General features: G+C 41.8%; 1 long non-coding RNA gene across 1 annotated transcript in view; it reads left to right on the top strand.

Moving 5' to 3' along the window:
* The first annotated feature begins 2,651 nt into the window (after nt 1–2,651).
* LOC133255445 (uncharacterized) overlaps nt 2,652–19,674 on the top strand; it is a 65,005-nt gene continuing 47,982 nt past the window's right edge. The window contains exon 1 of the long non-coding RNA XR_009738943.1: nt 2,652–2,748. This is a non-coding gene — a long non-coding RNA (uncharacterized LOC133255445). The remainder of the gene's footprint in view (nt 2,749–19,674) is intronic.

Genomic DNA, 19,674 nt, shown 5'->3' with positions numbered 1-19,674 from the left:
AAACCGACTGTTTTCTTGGCTGATCCCCTCTACTATTCTGTCTCCTTAATCATTAGTTTTCTTATCTTCCTCATCTCTTTTTTTTTTCCCCCTAACTTTTTGAAGTAGATACTTAGTGCACTGATGTTCAGCCTTTCTCCTTTTCTGTTATATGTCTATAGGGCTATAAATGTTCATTTAAGTATGATTTAAATATGTATTAAAAATCCTCAGGTTAGTATTGGTTATATAATTTCCTTTGTGACTTCTTTTCTGGCCCATGAGTATTTAGAAATTTACTTTTTAATTTTCCAAATTGAGGGATTTTTCTACTTTTCAGCTTAATTCCTCTGAAACCAAAGAATATTCTGATATGATTTTGATTTTGAAATACGTTGAGATTTGCTTTATGACTTTAAGGCAATTTTGACAAATGTTCTGTGTGTCCTTGAAAAGAGTGTATATTCTGCAGTCACTAGGTATAGTGTTCTACAAGTATGTCCACTGGGAAAAGTTGGATTGTATTGTTTACATCTTTTGTGTTCCTACTGAACTTTTTGACTGCTTATTCTAGCTGTGAGATAGGCGTGTTAATCTCTTTCAGTGTAATTGTGGATTCGCAGACTTCTCTTTTTTACTTTATATGTTTTGAAGCTATGATCCAAGGAATAAGCAAATGTAAGATTGTTGTATCTTCCTAGTGTATTAGCCTCTTTATTATTATTCGATGTCCTTCTTTAACTCTAATAATGGTTCTTGTTCTGAAGTCTTATCTGATAGTAGTATAGCTATTGTACTTTCTTTTGTTTAGTATTTTCATAGTATACCTTTCTTATCCTCTTACTTTCGACCATCTATATTATATTTGTGTCTTTAAGTAGTGTGTATATACATATACATGTGTATATATACATATGTGTGTGTGCTTAGTCACTCGGTCATGTCTGACTCTTTGTGACTCCTTGGACTATAGCCCGCCAGACTCCTCTATGTAGATTCTCCAAACAAGGATACTGGAGTGGGTTGCCTCCATCTTCCCAAGCCAGGGATCGAACCCAGGTCTCTGGCATTGCAGGCAGTTTCTTTACCAATTGAGCCACCAGGGAAGCCAATATACATATGTATATATATGTTTGAATCCATCCTACTAATTTCTTTTAATTGACGTATTTAGTTCATTTACATTGAAAATAATTACTGATATATGTGAGGCTAAATTTACCATCTTAGTATTTGCTTTTTATTTGTTTCACCTATTTTATATTTTTTAAAATCTTTTTTATCTCTCTTTTGTTTTTAGATTATTTTATATTATCCCAAGTTAAACATTAGTTTACTATTCTTTTATTGGTTATTCTAGAGATTATATTATATACCCTTAACTTATCAAAGCCTAATGCCAATTAATACTTTTTCCTAATACTAAATACAATTGACACCTGAACAACATAGGGGTTAGGGGTATAAATCCTCTATGCAGCAAACAATCCAAGTATAATATAGTCAGCCATCCTTATATGCAGTTCCATATCCGTATAGTATTGTGGCACATAGTTATTGAAAAAAGGCTGTTTTAAAGTGGGCCCTTGCAGTTCAAACCCGCATTGTCCAAGGGCCAACTGTAAGGCAATAATCTTAGACTAGTGCTACTCAGAGGATGGTTCTTGAATTGGCAGTGACCTGTGGTCTGTGATGGTTGATTTTGTGTGCCAAACTGGGGAGGACTCTGCATCCAGATATTTGGTGAAACACCAGTCTAGATGCCACTATAAAAGAACTCTTAAGATAAATTTACAGTTCAGTCAGTAGACCTTAAGTAAAGCAAATTATCTTCCACAATGTGGGTGGGCCTCGTCCAATTAGTTGAAGGCCTTAGGAGAAAAAGATTGAGGTCCCCTGAGGAAGAGGGAGTTCTGTCTCCAGACTGCCTTCCAACTCGAGCTGCAGCATCAACTCCTCTTTGAGTCCCCTGCCCGCTAGCCTGCCCTGCAGGTTTCATACTTGCCAACTCCACAGTTGCATGAAACAGTTCCTTAAAATCTCTTTCTCTTTCTCTCCTCATCCTGCTGGTTTCTCTGGATAACCCTGACTAATTGGGGTCCCAAATTAAACCCCAAAGCTTGGGGAATTGAAGAGGATCCTTCCTCAGCAGGCCCCAAACTCTCATTTTTGTCCCCTTGCCCCATCACTTTGTTGAATACTCTGCTCAGTTTCTCTGCCTCTCATCCACCTTTCTGTGAACCGGAAGATCTCCCCAGGGAAAAAGTAGTCCCCATGCTGCTGCTGCTGCTTAGTCACTTCAGTCGTGTCCGACTCTGTGTGACCCCACAGATGGCAGCCCACCAGGCTCCCCCGCCCCTGGGATTCTCCAGGCAAGAACACTGGAGTGGGTTGCCATTTCCTCCTCCAGTGCATGAAAGTGAAAAGTGAAAGTGAAGACGCTAATAGCTAGGCTCATTTCTGTGAGGTTCTTTTCTTAGATCTTGTCCTCATATTTATTCACCGCTGTGTTCCTTCTCTGAAGCCCTCAAACATAGGTAGAACTGTTTTTCCCAGGTTTCATAGCAGTTCTCGGTGAAAGAGGTTGGTATGATTCACATTACCAGAAGTGATTCTCCTGGAAGAGTTGGCTCACTGTCCTTGATCAAAATCTGTGCGGGAAGTCACCTAGTTCCACATTACCAGAAGCACAGGAAGTCTCAGATCTTTTTGAGGTCAAGACTTCAGGTTTGCTTTTGTTGAATTTGAGGAGCTTTGGAGATCTCTCCGGTAAGATAATTGAAAAGTGGTTGGATAAACAAATCTAGACTTCAGGAAGAAGAATCTCCATGGAGAAATATTTTTGGCACAGCAGTGTAGAGATAACACTTCAAGTGACGAAATGAATGAGATCACTCAGGAGAAAGTCTAGATAGAGAAAAGAAGAGGGGCTGGGAATGCACTTTTAGGAGCTGTAGCATTTGGAAGTTAGCTAGAGGAGGAGGTAGGAGTGAAATACTGGGAAGAGGTTGTTGAAAGGGTAGGCAAATGCCCATGAGAGAGTATGGTGTCAGAGACGCAGAGGAAAAAGAGAATTTAAAGAAGTAGAGAACGATCAAGTATGATTTATTTAATGGAAAGTCTGACAATATAAGACCTAAAAAGTTCCTGGGCATTTGAGCCTCACATATATCCCGGAGACACTTGATGGATGGCGGTACTTGGGAAGTAGAGTGGGCGGACAGCCTCAGAAAGAGTGATGCAGGGCTGTGGGAGGCCTGCCGGGCAGCCATCACCCTGGTGGCTTTCAATCTCTAATCTGATCATGAGCTCTGTGCTATCTCAATCTGAAAGACTTATTTGAAGCCTGAGCTCTGTCCTTTTTGGCAAATAACTTGGGTAATACCTGTCAAGGGCAAGAAAGGATGGTGGTGCCTATGCTTCTTCCTAATACTCATCAGTTCTTGGGGGAGCAAACCTGTAGTTCATGTTCTCAACCAGAGCACAGCTGCACCTCCTAAGTCGAGCCTGCCTTGCTCAGCGCACAGAACTCCTTCTGACACTGGATGTCTCTCCAGAATCAGGAGGCAGAGAAAATGTCGATTTCTCATGCTAGAGATGTGTGTTTTTTTACAGCAAGCCTGTACTGTTTGAGCTCTCAGGATAGCTGCCTTTACTTTATTGGTCCAGAAGAAAATTTAGGCTAAAGGAGAACCTATTTCTATTTGTCAGTATTTCAGAATTGTAACAGTTACGTACAGTACAAACCTCATTATGGTCTCCTTATATTCTTAGGAAACATTAAACATTGGCAATGTGTTTGTATATGTATGCTGAGTTTGATGACTAGACACACTGATGGTTTCTAGATGGTTTTCTTTGTTTAGCAAGGAAAACATTGACCCCAAAGCCCATTACCCTTGTGGGATGAGTATGGAGTAAAATATAGGCCCTCACTCTGAGCCTATTGACTTGGAACCATGTGCAAAATGAATTCAGTTATTTCTTTAATTTATCTGATTCACACCTGATGAGGCAAGCAGAGCCTCTGCATCAGGCATGAAATATGGCAAACTAGTTCAAGCAAAGTGAGAGTACTTCAGAGAGAAGCCATCCTGCTGCTTTGGGGAAAAGCTGTTTGGACACAGTTTAAAGCTCTAAATGTGGTCTTTAATCAATGCAATCCTGCTCAAACTACCACTACTCATTCAGTGGGTCTCGATGGCTGTTAAAGAAATCTACTCATGTGTGATACTATCTTTGTGAATGAAATCAAATGCTTTGCTGAGTGATTGGTAAGATGACCCAACGTGAAATCTTTTAATTTTATGTAATTGAGTCACTTAGTTTTTCTGATTATGATCCCTAAATGTAATGAGGGAATAACAGAATATTTGTTGTGCCTATATCACAAGGTTGTGAAGATCAAACAGGATAATGTATGGAAAGCTTAGATAAAGATAGAACTCTCTTTGCTGAAATATAATCACCTCTGTTTCAGAAATCATAAATGTGGCTTTACCCCCTGTCAATCACTGTATTGGGAAGGCTCTTTTGTGGGATCACTGCACTGCCCCAGTGTATCAGCATCCAGCACTCATAACCCCCTAGGACTACCACAGATTCTTAGGAGACTTAACAGCGATGACAACAACAAAAGAATAATATAAACAATGAGGAAAATAGAGCTTAAGCTGAAAAGGTCATTGATAATGTCCTGTAATTGATCATTTTACCAGTCCAGAAGGAAAAGTGTATTTTCATTGGCTGGTAATAGCTAAAATAGACAATTCTGGCATCACCAACACCATATAGCATAGGGAGGGTGAGAGTAGGAAAAGGCTAGTGGAGAAGGGTTCTTCAGAGAAACAAAACCAATAATATATGTGTGTGTGTTCTAATGGGGCTTCTCTTGTGGCTCAGCTGGTAAAGAATCCACCTGCAATGCAGGAGACCCCAGTTTGACTCCTGGGTTGGGAAGATCCACTGGAGAAGGGATAGGCTACCTACTCCAGTATTCTTGGGCTTTCCTGGTAGCTCAGCTGGTAGAGAATCCACCTGCAATGCAGAAGACCTGGGCTTGATCCCTGGGTTGGGAAGATCCCCTGGAGAAGGCTACCCACTACAGTATTCTGGCCAGGAGAATTTCATGGACTGTATAGTCCATGGGGTCACAAAGAGTCAGACATTGACTGAGCGACTTTCACTTCACTTCACTTCACTCTAATAGATAGATTTACTTACTATAGGAATTGGTTTACATGATTATGGAGGCCAAGAGGCCATCTGTAAGCTGGAGAACCAAGAAAGCTTGTGATGTAATTCAATTTGAATCCCAAAACCTGAGAACTAAGAAGTCAATAGTATAAGCCCTAGGTGAAATCCAAAGGCCCAAGAACCACGAGCACCAAAGTCCATGGTTGAAAGTGATAACAAAGGGCAATAAGAAGCAGCTCAGATCAGTGCAGAAAGAAATTGTAAAGTTTTGTGATTCAGTCCAGGGATGGCAAGTACATAGTCATGTGGGGCAAATTTCCCATCTTTTATTCACAGCAGATGTTGTTAATAAATCACTGTACTCTCTCTATTCAGTCAAGGCGTCTGAGTGGCAAGGCAGAGTGATTTACTTTCTCTGTGGGAAGGTGAAGGGCCTCACCTAGAGCCTTTGGGACCATGTATAGTGAGTGTACTATGAGTCATTAAATTATCTGAATGTCATCTAATGAGACGAGCAGAGCCAGTGGGTCAGGCTCAGAGATGCAGGAATGTGATCCTCAAAGAGTGGTCAAGATAGTGCTCTAAGTAGCAGCTACAACTCAGCTAGAATGGGCACCAGAAATGCAATCTATTTGCCAACCAGAGTTTTCTTCACCTTCTCATCTGACAGTCAGAAAACTGATGAGATAACTTGTTTAAGTTAATGCAAAGAGTCGACCAGATCTAAAATCTAAATTTATTTTTCCCTAGTCGGAAACTCAAGACCTGTCTCAGTTTGGAGCTATTTAGCTGAAGACTGATTCCTGGAATGGTTGGGCAAAGTAGAGAAAGGAACAATTTTAGACTTTAGGGTTTAAGTAAATGTATCTTGAGCCATTTGAACTTTGAAGTTCAGTGTATTAGTGTGCTTGAGCAGCTGTAACGAAGTACCACAGACTGTGCGGCTTAATTGATTGTCTCACAGTTCTGGAGGTTAGAAGTCTGAGCTTAAGGTGTCAGCAAGGTTGGTTTCTTTTGAGGACTTTGAGAGAAACTGTTCCATACTTTCCCGCCCCGCCCCCCACCTACCCCCTCTACCTGCAGCTTCTGGTGGTTTGCTGGCAATTTTCATTGTTTCTTGGCTTGTGGACACATCATCCTGATCTCTGCCTTCATGTTCACATGGCATTCTTTCTGTGTGCATGTGGCTATCCCTGTGTGCAAATTCCCCCTTTTATAAGGATGCAATATACTGGATTAGGGACTATCCTAATAACTTTATTTTAACTTCATCATTTACAAAAACTTCTCCTAGGGGTTAGGACTTCAACCTATGAGTTTGAGGGACACAATTCAACCGATAATGTGAATTTCAGTTTTCCCTAAGTATCAGATCTCTGGCTATAGGAGCTAGCTTGATTTTAGTCTAAAAGCTTTCTTAATGCAGTCACATTTAACAATAGAGTTGATTCTTCAAGAGGTTGTCAGTAATAGACCATGCAGATGAATTCATAAACCATTATGAATTCTATGAATTCTATGTTTATTGTATCATGAAGATGTTCAAGATCATGTTACTGTGGTTAAGTAGGAGAGGGAGTGGCAAGGTGGAGTTGATAGCATGTAGCAGAGAATGAAACTTCAGAGTGAGGTGATGCTATGCTGCTGTTAGTTAGAGGGACAGACCAAGGACAACCACAGCTTAGGGAGCTGGCAGATACCGGTGGACAAGGTTCCTATATACATAAAGGTCTGAAGATACAGCTATGAACCAGGAGCTGCCTGGAAACCACTGAACAGAACACAGAGGCATGTGAGGTGGGCCTCTCTGCTGTCTGAGAGCCCTGTTCCCCAAGAAAAGCAGTGACCTCTGTGTTTGGTATCCTTTCTGTGCTTCCCATCTTTTCTTCCCAGTTACCCTACCTTTGTAGACCCCATGCCTGCCAGGCTCCTCTGTCCATGGAATTCTTCAGGCAAAGATACCAGAGTGGATTGCCATTTCCTTCTCCAGGGGATCTTTCTAACCCGGGATCAAACCCAGGTCTCCTGCATTGCAGGCATGTTCTTTACTGTCTGAGCCAACAGGGAAGCCAGCTATGGAGATAATTCCTTTCCAACTTCCTAAAACACATAGAACCATGTTCTGTCCCTCTTCCTTCTGTAGCAAACTGTTCTTAAGTGGAGATTTAAAATATATTAATTCACATTTAGATGTAATTGACTGATAAAAGTTTAAAGTGAGCTCTGTCTTGAACGATTTGGAAGTGATTGTCCAGGCCTTAGATTAGAGGAATGAAGCTCTAAGTCTAGAAATATAGGATCATCCAGTCCTAAATGGCACCTCTTTTATTAGCTAATCAGCTCCTAAATTAAAATGCCAGTGTTCATTTATCCTTTAGAATTGTCAGTGATCTAGGAATTTGCTGATTACATTAGCAATTTTTTTTTAAATTCTAGGAAGATGCAAAATAGAACATTACAAAGATATGAACCTACACATGTTTGCCTTGCTTAAATCATCTACATTTTGCTGAGTCTCACCTGATTTGTTTGGAATTTGATAGCACAGGACTTGCTCTTTGGTTTCATCACAGCTTCCTCTCTTTTTAGCTGCCTTATAGTATAAAATCCAGTCATTTTTTTTTCTTGGCAATCAGACAGGTACTGTTCTTTCTGTCATGGTTTTCTTGATGGTGCTAAATAGTGCAGAATCACTTTAAAAGAAGGGCTACCCCTACTTCTTTCAAGAATGAATATCACCAGCCTTATGTTTCCTTTGTCTCTGCTCATTCACCCTCGTTTTTTTTTTTTTTTTTGTCTAATTCAATCAAAGAGAAAGGGTTTAGACATTTTGGTAGGTGTAGGTATTGGTGTAGACATAGATGCACGTGTGCATCCATCAGTCTCTCTGTGTGTCTGACTCTTTGTGACCCCAAGGACTCTAGCCCACCAGGCTCCTCTGTCTGGGGGATTCTCCAGGCAAGAATCCTGGAGTGGGTTGCCATGCCCTCCTCCAGGGACCTTCCTGACCCAGGGATCGAACCCAGGTCTCCTGTGTCCTGCTTTGCAGGCAGATTCTTTACCTGCTGAGCCACCAGGAAGTCCATAGACATAGATGAGGGCCTGGCAGAACCTGTGGGAGGTGAGGATGGCCTGGACTGGATGTTTCTTGCACCCTGACTGTGGCCCTGGATCATGGCTTGGTCAGCCACTGAAGGTGGTCATCAGGCGTCATGGGGTCTCCCTGACAGACAGTCAACACCCTCATCCCTCGGAAGAGTTCACAGTACCCTTCTGAGGGGCAGGCAGGATTCCTCCCAGGGGGTTAACACTAAACCAGAAAATCCCTGCTCGAGCTCTTTCTCTTATTTCATCGACTGAGTTGACAACTTTATAGGACGTATTAGCAAGTGATAGATACAGGCAACAGGACCAGCAGATAATCAGTACTTTGGTGAGATGTACATTCCAGAAAACCAAGCTGATATGATTGGATATTTCTTTGATAAATTGAACTTTCCAAAACCTCATTAGATTTTACTGTTATCACAGAAGCTAATTTTCTTTTATTTTAAATATTATTTTCTATGAAAAGAATGACTAGGCAAATTAAAAGTTCTGGTTTTTAAGTGAAACTCATAGTTTCACTTAAATAGCTTTTCTGGAGCAAATGCATTTTTAAGTTGTTGACTTACTGAGTTTCTCTGGCCTTGGGATCCAATGGATGCCATGACGTGCTCTGAAGCTTTGCTTTGGCAGAGAATGGAAGGGTGAAGATTCAAGTCTAATTTTTTAGAAGACACCCACAAGAGCTGATAAACTGTTTGGTTGGATGAAGTCTTTGAGGGGCATGGTGAAACTGATCTACTGTTTGCTTGACTGTCTAACTGCCTGCCACCCACACTTTCTATCCTTTGGTTTCTAATTACCTGTATTTGGTGTGTATAAAATATTCAAATACTCTAAACCACCCCCCAAAACCCTAAAACTTCAAGCAGTACCATAAAACCCCTGAAAAGCAGTCTCTTTCCACCCTTGACATACAGTTCCCTAGTTCTGTTCCCTATAGACAGCTAGCATTAGCAGTTTCTTATGTGTCTTTCCAAACATCTACTAAGTAAATACTAATATATATGTACTGCTGTCTTTCACCTATATAATCCTACTATATATGTGGTGCTACATCTTGCTTTTTTCATTAAACAATGTATCTTAGACATTGTTCTATCTACCTACCTACCTACTTACCTACCTACCTACTTATCTATGCTTGGCCAAATTCCTTGTAATGGCTGCATAGTAGTCCATCTTATGAATGTATCATAATTTATCTAGTCAACTCCCTGTTGATGTTTGGGATGTTTAATCTTTGGTTGAAGTGATTTCCGAGATGGAAGTTGGGATGGGGTACATGTGCAGGGGCTCTAAACTTTTGTTTTGATACTTTGTAGATAGTCCTAGATTGTTGGGACAATTGAAGGGCATTCGCGGAGGTTGGGTCAGAAAAGGAGAGGAGTTACATCAGAGGACGGATGTCTAGTGGGGGACTGGGTGAAATCCTGCTACATGGAATGTGATTTCATTCTCCTCCCCTAGAAAATCCTCAGTAAAATTGACATCACCCGCCAGTGCTTTCGGCAGTCATTCATCTGTTCAGCAAATATATCTGCATTCCTTCCACGTCCTCGGCACTGGTTTCGGTGCTTTCTCCCCAGCACAGCAGTGAACAAAATGAAGTCCCTGCTATCATGGTGTTCACATCCAGGGGCGAAAAATAAAATTAAAAGAAAATAAATATATAACTTCTCAAAGACAAATTAAAGCAGGGCAGGGATTGGAAAGCAACAGAAGATGTTGGAATTAACAGCCTCGGAGGTGATGTTATTTGAGTCAAAGTGGGTGTGAGGTCACTGGGCAGTACCACTGTATCTTGGGTGCCTGGAGTGCTTGGTGGCTTCCAAGTTCCCACACAAGCCTGCTTCCAGCTAGGTGTTGCCAGCAGATGCTGCTTCCATAGCAAGGAATGGAGCGCCATCTCCTTTTAGTGTCTGTGATGGAATTTGTGAGGGAGGGAAAGGGAGAGGGATAGAATAAGGGGATGGTGGCCTAGGGAAATTATGTGGATTTTCTACCATCAGATTAATTCAACATCACTGAATTACCAAAGGGCTTCTCATCATTCACTGTTTAGCAGGGGGCAGGGAAAATTATTCATTATTCAACATGAGATGAAATAAAAACGCCACACTTTGTAAAACATGCAAGGTTACCTGCTATGGTAACTGCTTGCAGAGTTTTAATGTGTCTGCAGCACGGCTAATTAATTTGCTGTGAGCTTCATTGGAATTCCTGTTGGAGATGATTGTCTTGGTAACTGAAAGCGCTACAGAGAGTGAGGACATCAGAAATACCATTTGGGGCTGCTGGTACAATCTGAGACTTTCTTAGGGGCTTCTCAGCCACCAGCAAGGACTGGCCCAAGTCTCTGTCTCATTCTCTCAGATTTGTTCAGTGGGCAGGGTTTTCCAGAAATTGCAGAGCCCATAGTGTCATATGTGTTGAAGTTCAGAATCCAGGCTCTGAGGTCAGACCAGTCTGGGATTTCACATTTACTAGCATCTACTTTGGAGAAGGCAATGGCACCCCACTCCAGTACTCTTGCCTGGAAAATCCCATGGACGGAGGAGCCTGGTAGGCTGCAGTCCATGGTGTTGCAAAGAGTTGGACATGACTGAGCGACTTCACTTTCATGCATTGGAGAAGGAAATGGCAACCCACTCCAGTGTTCTTGCCTGGAGAATCCCAGGGACGGGGGAGCCTGGTGGGCTGCCATCTATGGGGTCGCACAGAGTCGGACACGACTGAAGCAACTTAGCAGCAGTAGCAGCAGCATCTACTTACTGTGCAACCTCAGGCATTTAACGCCACTGCATCCTTATCTGTAAAGTTAGAATAATTTTAGTACCGACCTCAGAGAGATGCTATAAGGCTTATAATGGATGTGTTTGTAAAGCACCTGATTTATCATAAACTCTCCCTAAACAGAGCTATTTTCTTCTTCTCATTTTCCTCATCTCCTTCCTCATCACCACCACCACCACCATCATCATCACTATGACCATCATTTTTTTTTTTTTCTTTTCTGCCTGTATGCCTAACCTGTGTGTTGGAATTTGAGGTCCTATATGCAAACTATATAGGGCAGTATGGGCAAAACGGAACCCATCACCTCAAAGAGATAAGAAATTGATTGACTTGGACCTGGGTTGGTCCAGGTTTGCTGCTGTCACATGAGTTGAGCCAATCCCTTCATCTCTCTGGTCTTTACCCTCCTCCTTGGCAGGAGAGATAGAAATTAATGATATCTTAGGTTCAGTTCCACTCCAAGGGGGGCTAGTATCTAAATGGACCACAGTTAAGGAGTTAGGGCTTCCCAGGTATCGCTAGTGGTAAAGAACCCGCCTGCCAATGAAGGAGACATAGGAGAGGAGGGCTCAACCCTTGGGTCAGGAAGCCTTCCTTGGGGGCTCACACGGTAAAGAATCTGCCTGCAATGTAGGAGATCCAGTTCAATCCCTGGGTGGGGAAGATCCTGTGGAGAAGGGACTAGCAACTCACTCTAGTATCCTCGCCTGGAAAATCTCATGGACAGAGGAGCCTGCTGGGCTACAGTCCTTGGGGTCACAAAGAGTCAGTCATGATTGAGTGACCAGCACTTTCACTTTAAGTAAGTTAGGGTGTATTTGGCAGTAAGTAACTAAGTAACCAATTGGCAGTGACTTAAACAAATGGCATAGACTAAAAAAAAAAATTCTAGGTAAATTTAAGGAAACCATATTCTCAGGTATGTGTAAGATTTTATATACAACCATGCTAGAGCAGTTATCTCTTTACATCTTCTGAATACAGCTCACTTAATGATTCACTTAACACATATATATTTTCCTCCTCAGCAGTATTCGAGAGCTCTGGTGGCATATATCTTCGTATTCCCCAGGGTTTCTAACTTAGTATTTTGCTAAATAAGTATCTGTTAATTTAAATGAAAATATCAGAATGAATGCAAAATCCTGGGTAATCATCACAATACCCAGTATCTTACTGCCAGGTATGTCTTGGGTCCATCAATAACCTGTAAATTAGAAGATTGTTGAGACTTCTGTTTTTAGTCTAATGGTCTGCATATATAATTTCTCAGGAGCTCTTAATACATCACAAGAATATTATTAAGCAACAATTAACCTTGTGAACAAAAGAGAAGTCACAAACATTATTTATTACTTTGCCAGTCTTAATAAAGACCTAATGTGCTAATGGCTTCTCTTGGAGACAGCTGCCATCAGTTAAGTAAAAACATCATTAAGTTGTAATCATAAATATCAATAGAGGCTGAAGCTACTAGTTTTCTGATTGCTGACAGGCATTAACTGGTTTATGGGTATCCATTCCAATAGCTTTCTGTTGTATTGTGTTATTTTATGACTGTCTATTAAACTCGTTCACATCTACACACATTTATTGAAAGTTATAGCTAAGAGGCATTTAAAGAAGGTCTCACCCAGCATTTTTCAAACTGTGGCCAGAAGATCTCTTAGAGGTTTCTGGAAATCTCTTTAAGGACTTTCTGGGTGTTTCAAGGTCAGACAGTGTACAGCTCTATGGGCAAAGCAGGGTATTCTGACCTGCTTATCATGATGCAAAATCATCTTGGCTCAATCATTTTTGAAGCAGATACTGTGTTATGGCATGGCTGCACTAAATGATCCTGGAAAATCATACAACTCCAGGTTCCTACCATCAATAAAGTATGCATGGCTACCCTTGATCCTTACTCCACCAAACCCTACCCCTGTTGTGGGGATTTTCATTTTCTATTTTATTCACTTATCTTTTGTCTGAATTTTTATGCATATTTATTGCTTTCACTCAGAAAAATTATTAAAGATATTTCTTAGAAGTCTGATTAAACTGGGATAGGTTCTTAGAAGCATCAGGCTTATCTCGTCAAGCCAGAATTACATAGGAATATTATGAAATGAAAATGTACACTATCAAAGTTCTGAGAGAACGGCTAGAAATATAATTGGCAATTTCCTGTGCAGTCTGGAGCTGAGAATAAGGGGCTAAATATCAATATTGCACCATGTCTTCAACTCTGATGGGTGAATGATAGAATTTGAGACATGGATCAGTCAAGGTCTAAGTAAACTCTTAAAGAATTCCTGGGTCTCACCCTATCTCTGAACCTCACCCACCCTCACCACATCTTTCTTCTTTACCTCGCCCCTACTTCTTCACCCTGGGATGGTGTTGGCAGTGTAGTAAAGCTAAGGTGTAGGGTGGGTTTGCTAGTGCTTCACACTACTTGGTGTATTAATTTCCTGTGGCTGCCATAACAAATTACCATACTCTTGATGGCTTAAAACAATAGAAATTCATTCTCTCAGAATTCTGGAAGCAGTAATTCCAGAATCAAGGTGTCGGTGGGCTGTGCTGCTTCTGAAGGCTCTAGGGGAGCATCTTTCCTTGTCTTCCAGCTTCTGGTGTATCCAGGTGTCCCTTGGCATGTGGCTGCACAAGCCCAGTCTCTCCTTCTGTTTCTACGTGAGCTTTTCCTCTGTGCCTGTGTCTTCTCCTCTTCTCTTATAAATACGCTTTCATTGGATTTAGAGCCCCCACAGATACTCCAGAATCATCTCCTCATCTCAAAGTCCTTAGATACATCTGTAAAGACTCTTTTTTTTCAAATAAGGTGATATTCACTAGTTCTGGGGATTAGGATGTGGATAAAACTTTGTGGGGCCAGCACGTAACCCCCTATATTTGGTAATTTTTTTTAATGCTGAAAGGTTGTGTTTTCTTCTGAGTCAAAATGTTCCTTGGTCAAAACATTTGTCAGTATCAAAATGTCACTTTTCTGACGCTAGAGTTCACCTCGACTTCAGCTAGAGCCACTTAATGTATTTTGGGCTGTTCTATGTGAACTCTGACTAGAATGAAACTTACATTTGTTGTTGTTCAGTCACAAAGTCATGTCCAACCCTTTGGGACCCCATAGACTGTAGCCCACCAGACTGCTCTATCCATGGGGTTTTTCCAGGCAAGAATACTGGAGTGGGCTGCCTTTTTCTTCTCCAGAGGATCTTCCCAACCCAGAGATGGAACCCGAGTCTCCTGCATAGGCGGGCAGATTCTTTACCATTGAGCCACCAGGGAAGCCCATAAACTTATACAACTAAAGGTAATTGGAAACACCTACTTCTTATCTAATAACTTCATTTTTCTGTGAGGACATGGACACCCAGAGATCAAAAGAACACTCCCTTTGAGTCCTAAAGGCGGCAGACCTCATCCCATCTTCACTAATCACCAGGTCTGAGACTGTGGTTCCATCACCTGATTTATTTACTCTTTTGTTCCTTCATTGATAATGAAATGATAATACTTCTACCTTTAACTTGTTAGAAATGTTATAACAATGCTTTGAAAATAGGTATAAAGTTCTCTTGTGATATTGTGATGGTTTTTCAACCTTTATTTGAATTTGCCCTTGAAATGTATTTATGTCTCTCCATTAAAATAGAACAGGAAAAACAGATAATTATGAACTCTGAGCTAGAAGGGATTTACTCCTCCATTTTAGCCTGCAGCTACCTACAGAGCTACTGAGAACACACACACCAATTATAATTTAAAGTTTCAGAAAGGGCAGTAAGGAGGCAGCTATGAATACTAGGACCAGTTTAGAGCAGAGATGGCAGATTCACAAGCTTAAAGAGGCCAGGCAGGTAAATATAAACAAAGAATGCAAGGTAGGAGTAAGAAAAATAGTAACAGGTAATGAAAAATGGTAATGGAAATAATGGTTGAGGGCAATGATAGGAGCAGTGGGGACTACAGTGAACTGGAAACCAGGGAGCAGTATTTGGTGCAGTCTAAGGGAAACTGCAGAGAAGGCAATGGCACCCCACTCCAGTACTCTTGCCTGGAAAATCCCATGGATGGAGGAGCCTGGTAGGCTGCAGTCCATGGGGTCATGAAGAGTCGGACACGACTGAGCGACTTCCCTTTCACGTCTCACTTTCATGCACTGGAGAAGGAAATGGCAACCCACTCCAGTGTTCTTGCCTGGAGAATCCCAGGGACAGGGGAGCCTGGTGGGCTACCGTCTATGGGGTTGCACAGAGTTGGACACGACTGAAGCGACTTAGCAGCAGCAGCAGCAAGGGAAACTGCTGATCTTCAGTTGCCAGTGTGAGATGCAAGCCCAAGAGGCTAGATCTTCCAAGGAAGAAAGCTGGATTTTTACATGAAATATTTTGTATTAAAAGTTGATTAGGATAGCCCATGCTGTGATAATAAACAGCTCCCAAGTCCCAGCAGCTTAACATTTTTCTTCCCTCATGTGAAGTTCTCTGGGAATCTGCGTAAGTGTCCAGAGTACCTTCTTTTCCATCAAGCGATTGCACCAGCTCAACATCAGGTTTCTATGGAACCAGTGGCCAAGTGTTACAGGTTGAATTGCATCCCCCAAGAAAGATATGTTGAAAGTTTAATCCCTAGAACCTTGAGAAGGTGACCTTACCTAGAGATAAGGTCTTTACAGAGTTCATCGCTTTATTTTTAGTATTTATTTATTTATTGGTTGTGCTGGGTCTTTGTTGTGGCATGCAGACTTCTCAGCCTGAGTGGCCCAAGTAGCTGTGGGCCCCCGGGATTAGGTGCTGTGTGGCATGTAGGATCTCAGTTCTCTGACCAGCGATAGAACCCACACCTCTGCATTGGAAGGTGGATTCTTAACTACTGGACTACCAGACATGTCCTTGGAGGTAATCACTAAAATGAGGTCTGTAGGTGGTCCTATATTAATATCACTGGTATATTTCTAAAATATGGAAATTTTGGATACCAAGACACGCATACAGGGAGGATGCCAGGTGAATATTTGCAGTTATGCTGCCACAAGCCAAGGAACTATCAGAAAAGAGGGGAGTGGTCTAGAACAAATCCTTCTGCACCTTCAGAGAGAGCATGGTCCTGCCAACATCTTGATATTTACATTAGTAATAGATATTACATTAGTAATATCTACTTTCTACTCCTGATTTTAGTGTTATTTTCTTGGGCTCCAAAATCACTGTGGATGGTGACTGCAGCCATGAAATTAAAAGATGCTTGGTCCTTGGAAGAAAAGCTATGACAAACCTAGACAGCATATTAAAAAGCAGAGACATTATTTTGCCAAGAAAGGTCTGTCTAGTCAAAGCTATGGTTTTCCCAGTAGTTGTGTATGGATATGAGAATTGGACCATAAAGAAAGCTGAATGCTGAAGAATTGATGCTTTTGAACTGTGGTGTTGGAGAAGACTCTCGAGAGTCCCTTGGACTGCCAGGAGATGAAACCAGTCAATCCTAAAGGAAATCAGTGTTGAATATTCATTGGAAGGACTGATGCTGAAGCTAAAGCTCCAATCCTTTGGCCACCTGATGTGAAGAACTGACTCATTTGAAAAGACCCGGATGCTGGGAAAGATTGAAGGCAGGAGGAGAAGGGGATGACAGAGGATGAGATGGTTGGATGGCATCACCAACTTGATGGACATGAGTTTGAGCAAGCTCCAGGGGTTGGTGATGGACAGAGAAGCCTGACATGCTGCAGTCCACGGGGTTGCAAAGAGTCAGACATGACTGAGTGACGGAACTGAACTGAATAGATATTATTTTAGTAAAATCTACTCTCTACTCCTGATTTTAGTGTTAGCAACTATAGTTTGAAAAAAAAAGGAAAAATGAGACTGAAAGATGTTTAATTTTTTTTTCTTCTTTTTTTGGCCATGTTGCATGACTTGCAGGATATTAGTTCCCTGACCAGGATTGGCTGTGGAAGTGCAGAGTCCTAACCACTGGGATGCAGGGAATTTCCTGAACAAGCTTTCACTGAATGAGCCAAACAAACACTGAGCTGAGTCTCACCATGGAGTTCCAGACTGGGACCTATCCTGAGGACCAGTCCGTGGGCAGTTCTGCTCTGTTCTTAGGGCAAGGTTTGTGCTTCTGAAGGATTTGAGCTCCCCAAGCAAAAGATTCTTATGCCTGATGGCATAAGTGGTTTTTGATCATAAGCATTGATAAGCACAGTTGGTACATGAAGACTGGTATCCAGTGGAGGTTTTGGTTTGGAGAAAGGCTTATAGAACCTGAGAATTTGGGCAACAGAGGGGTCTTAGGAATGGGTGCACAGACCACCGCTCTCTAACAATTTTTAGTTGGAGTTGACTGTTCTGTGTTTTTTTGTTTTTTTTTTTTTTAATTATCTGCTCTCTTAATTCTCTTTTTCTTCCCTTCTGAACACATAGTCTGTCCACGCTTCTCAGGAACCTGATCAGTCCTACGTAGTTCATCTGAATTCTAGGAGAAAGGTTTTTGGAGATAACTCTGGGAAGTTGCCCACCATTTCTGACATTATTTCTGTAAACATACAGTCTAAATTTCCAACAACCAGCTTAGGAAATAGTTTTTACGAAACAGCTCATTGGTGAATTTGGGACCGTGTGTGTGTGTGTGTGTGTGTGCATATTTACAAGGCTGATTTGTACTCAACCTAGCAACAGCATTTTAAAATTATTTGTGTACAGTATACTATACTTATGTGCATATAATTTAAAAATAATATATCTAGGTGCTTTCAACTGAATTTCTCCCAGAGTATATATCATATTAACTTGGCTTACAGATCATGCTTAAAATTATTCTTGAAGAACATGCTTGGTTGGTTTCACTGAGCCAAAAATTTTTTTGAGTATTCTAAAAAGGAAGAGAAAGAAGTGAGACAAATTGTACTGTTCATGTGCTGTGGCACAAGTTAGAGAAATATAATTGGGCTTCAGGCCAAATTCTGAAGGCAATTGGAGCTGCCTGTGTCAATTGGGCATAATTATTCAGCAGCTCCTGTTGACAGAAAGAAAAATTGGTAGTGATTTGCTCCCCAAGCTGGTGATTCAGAGGGAATATTTGGGCTCCAGATCACGGCAGATGGGTGTGTATAGAAGCCACCGATTTGTCATTTGCAGGGAGCAGGGAATCCTCCAGTTTGGAAGAGTCCTCATGAGTCGTTGCCTCAGGCCATCTGTTCTGTGGCTGAAGGCAGCGGCGTGCACTAAGTAGAGGTTTGTGGAATGAATAATAAATCTTTCCTAGAGGCCTTCCCTGCCAATGTGCCCAGTGTTTCTTTTCACCTGACCACTATATGGTCCACTCTTTGGTGACCATGCTGCTGCTAAGTCACTTCAGTCATGTCCGACTCTGTGTGACCCCATAGATGGCAACCCACCAGGCTCCCCCGTCCCTGGGATTCTCCAGGCAAGAACACTGGAGTGGGTTGCCATTTCCTTCTCCAATGCATGAAACTGAAAAGTGAAAGCGAAGTCGCTCAGTCGCGTCCGACTCTGCGACCCCATGGACTGCAGCCCACCAGGCTCCTCCGTCCATGGGATTTTCCAGGCAAGAGTACTGGAGTGGGGTGCCATCGCCTTCTCCGTGGGAAGGTGCAAAGTCCGCACTAAACAGGCTAAGATTCTGCTCCTAGATTCATTTATTCAGCAAATATTTATGGAACCTAGTACGTTCAGTAGTGCTGAGGACTGTGTTAAGTCCCAGATATCTAGCTAACAATAGCCCAACCTGGAAAAATGGGTTTGTCTTGAGAGAGAAGGAGAGGTCTGAGTAGACAGGACAGTGAGAGGTTGGAGCCTGGGCATTGCTGATTTTCTTTTTTGATTTCAAGGGATGCAATCAGTCCAGGCAAAAGATTCTTTTTTTTTTTTTTTAATTATTTTTAATTGGAGGATATTTGCTTTACAATATTGTGTTGGTTTCTGCCATATATCAACATGAGTCATTCATAGGTATATGTATGTCCCCTCCCTCTAGATCTTCCCTCCTACCTCCCACCCCATCTCACCCCTGTAGTTTGTCCCAGAGCACAGGATTTGAGCTCCCCATGGAAAACAGTCTTATGCCTGATGCTGTTCCTTTCACTTGAACCCTGGATTGCCTCCCTTTGCTTCCTTGGGGTCTTATGCTATCAGTTTTTTCCACTTGGTTATATTTTCAATCTACTTGTTTATAGGCACATCCCCTTAGCATATAAATGTGCATAAGTCTTTTACCTGAGCAAACCAAGTCCTTAATTTGCTCTTATGATCCCCTTTAGTTTCCATTCTTAGCTTGCCGTTTCCTTCACACAAACAAATTGAAAGGATTGGTTTACTCAGATCCCTCCTTCCTCATCTCTCTTGGTCAGACCCTCTCAGGGTAGCTTCTGTGCTAGAACTGTTCCAGTGGGGGTCACTTGTGCTATCTGTGTGCTTAGTCCCTTTTAAATCCACATTATTAATGTTTTAGTGACAATTTGACTCTGCTGACCAGTCCTTTCCTGAAACCCTCTCCTCACCTGACTTTCATGACTTCAAAAGCTCTTGATTTCTCAATTACCTTCCTAGTTCTTCTTTTCAGGCCCCC

Source organism: Bos javanicus, chromosome 10 (assembly GCF_032452875.1).
Source record: "Bos javanicus breed banteng chromosome 10, ARS-OSU_banteng_1.0, whole genome shotgun sequence".
Classification (NCBI taxonomy): domain Eukaryota; kingdom Metazoa; phylum Chordata; class Mammalia; order Artiodactyla; family Bovidae; genus Bos; species Bos javanicus.
This window is presented reverse-complemented; position numbering and strand designations above follow the sequence as displayed.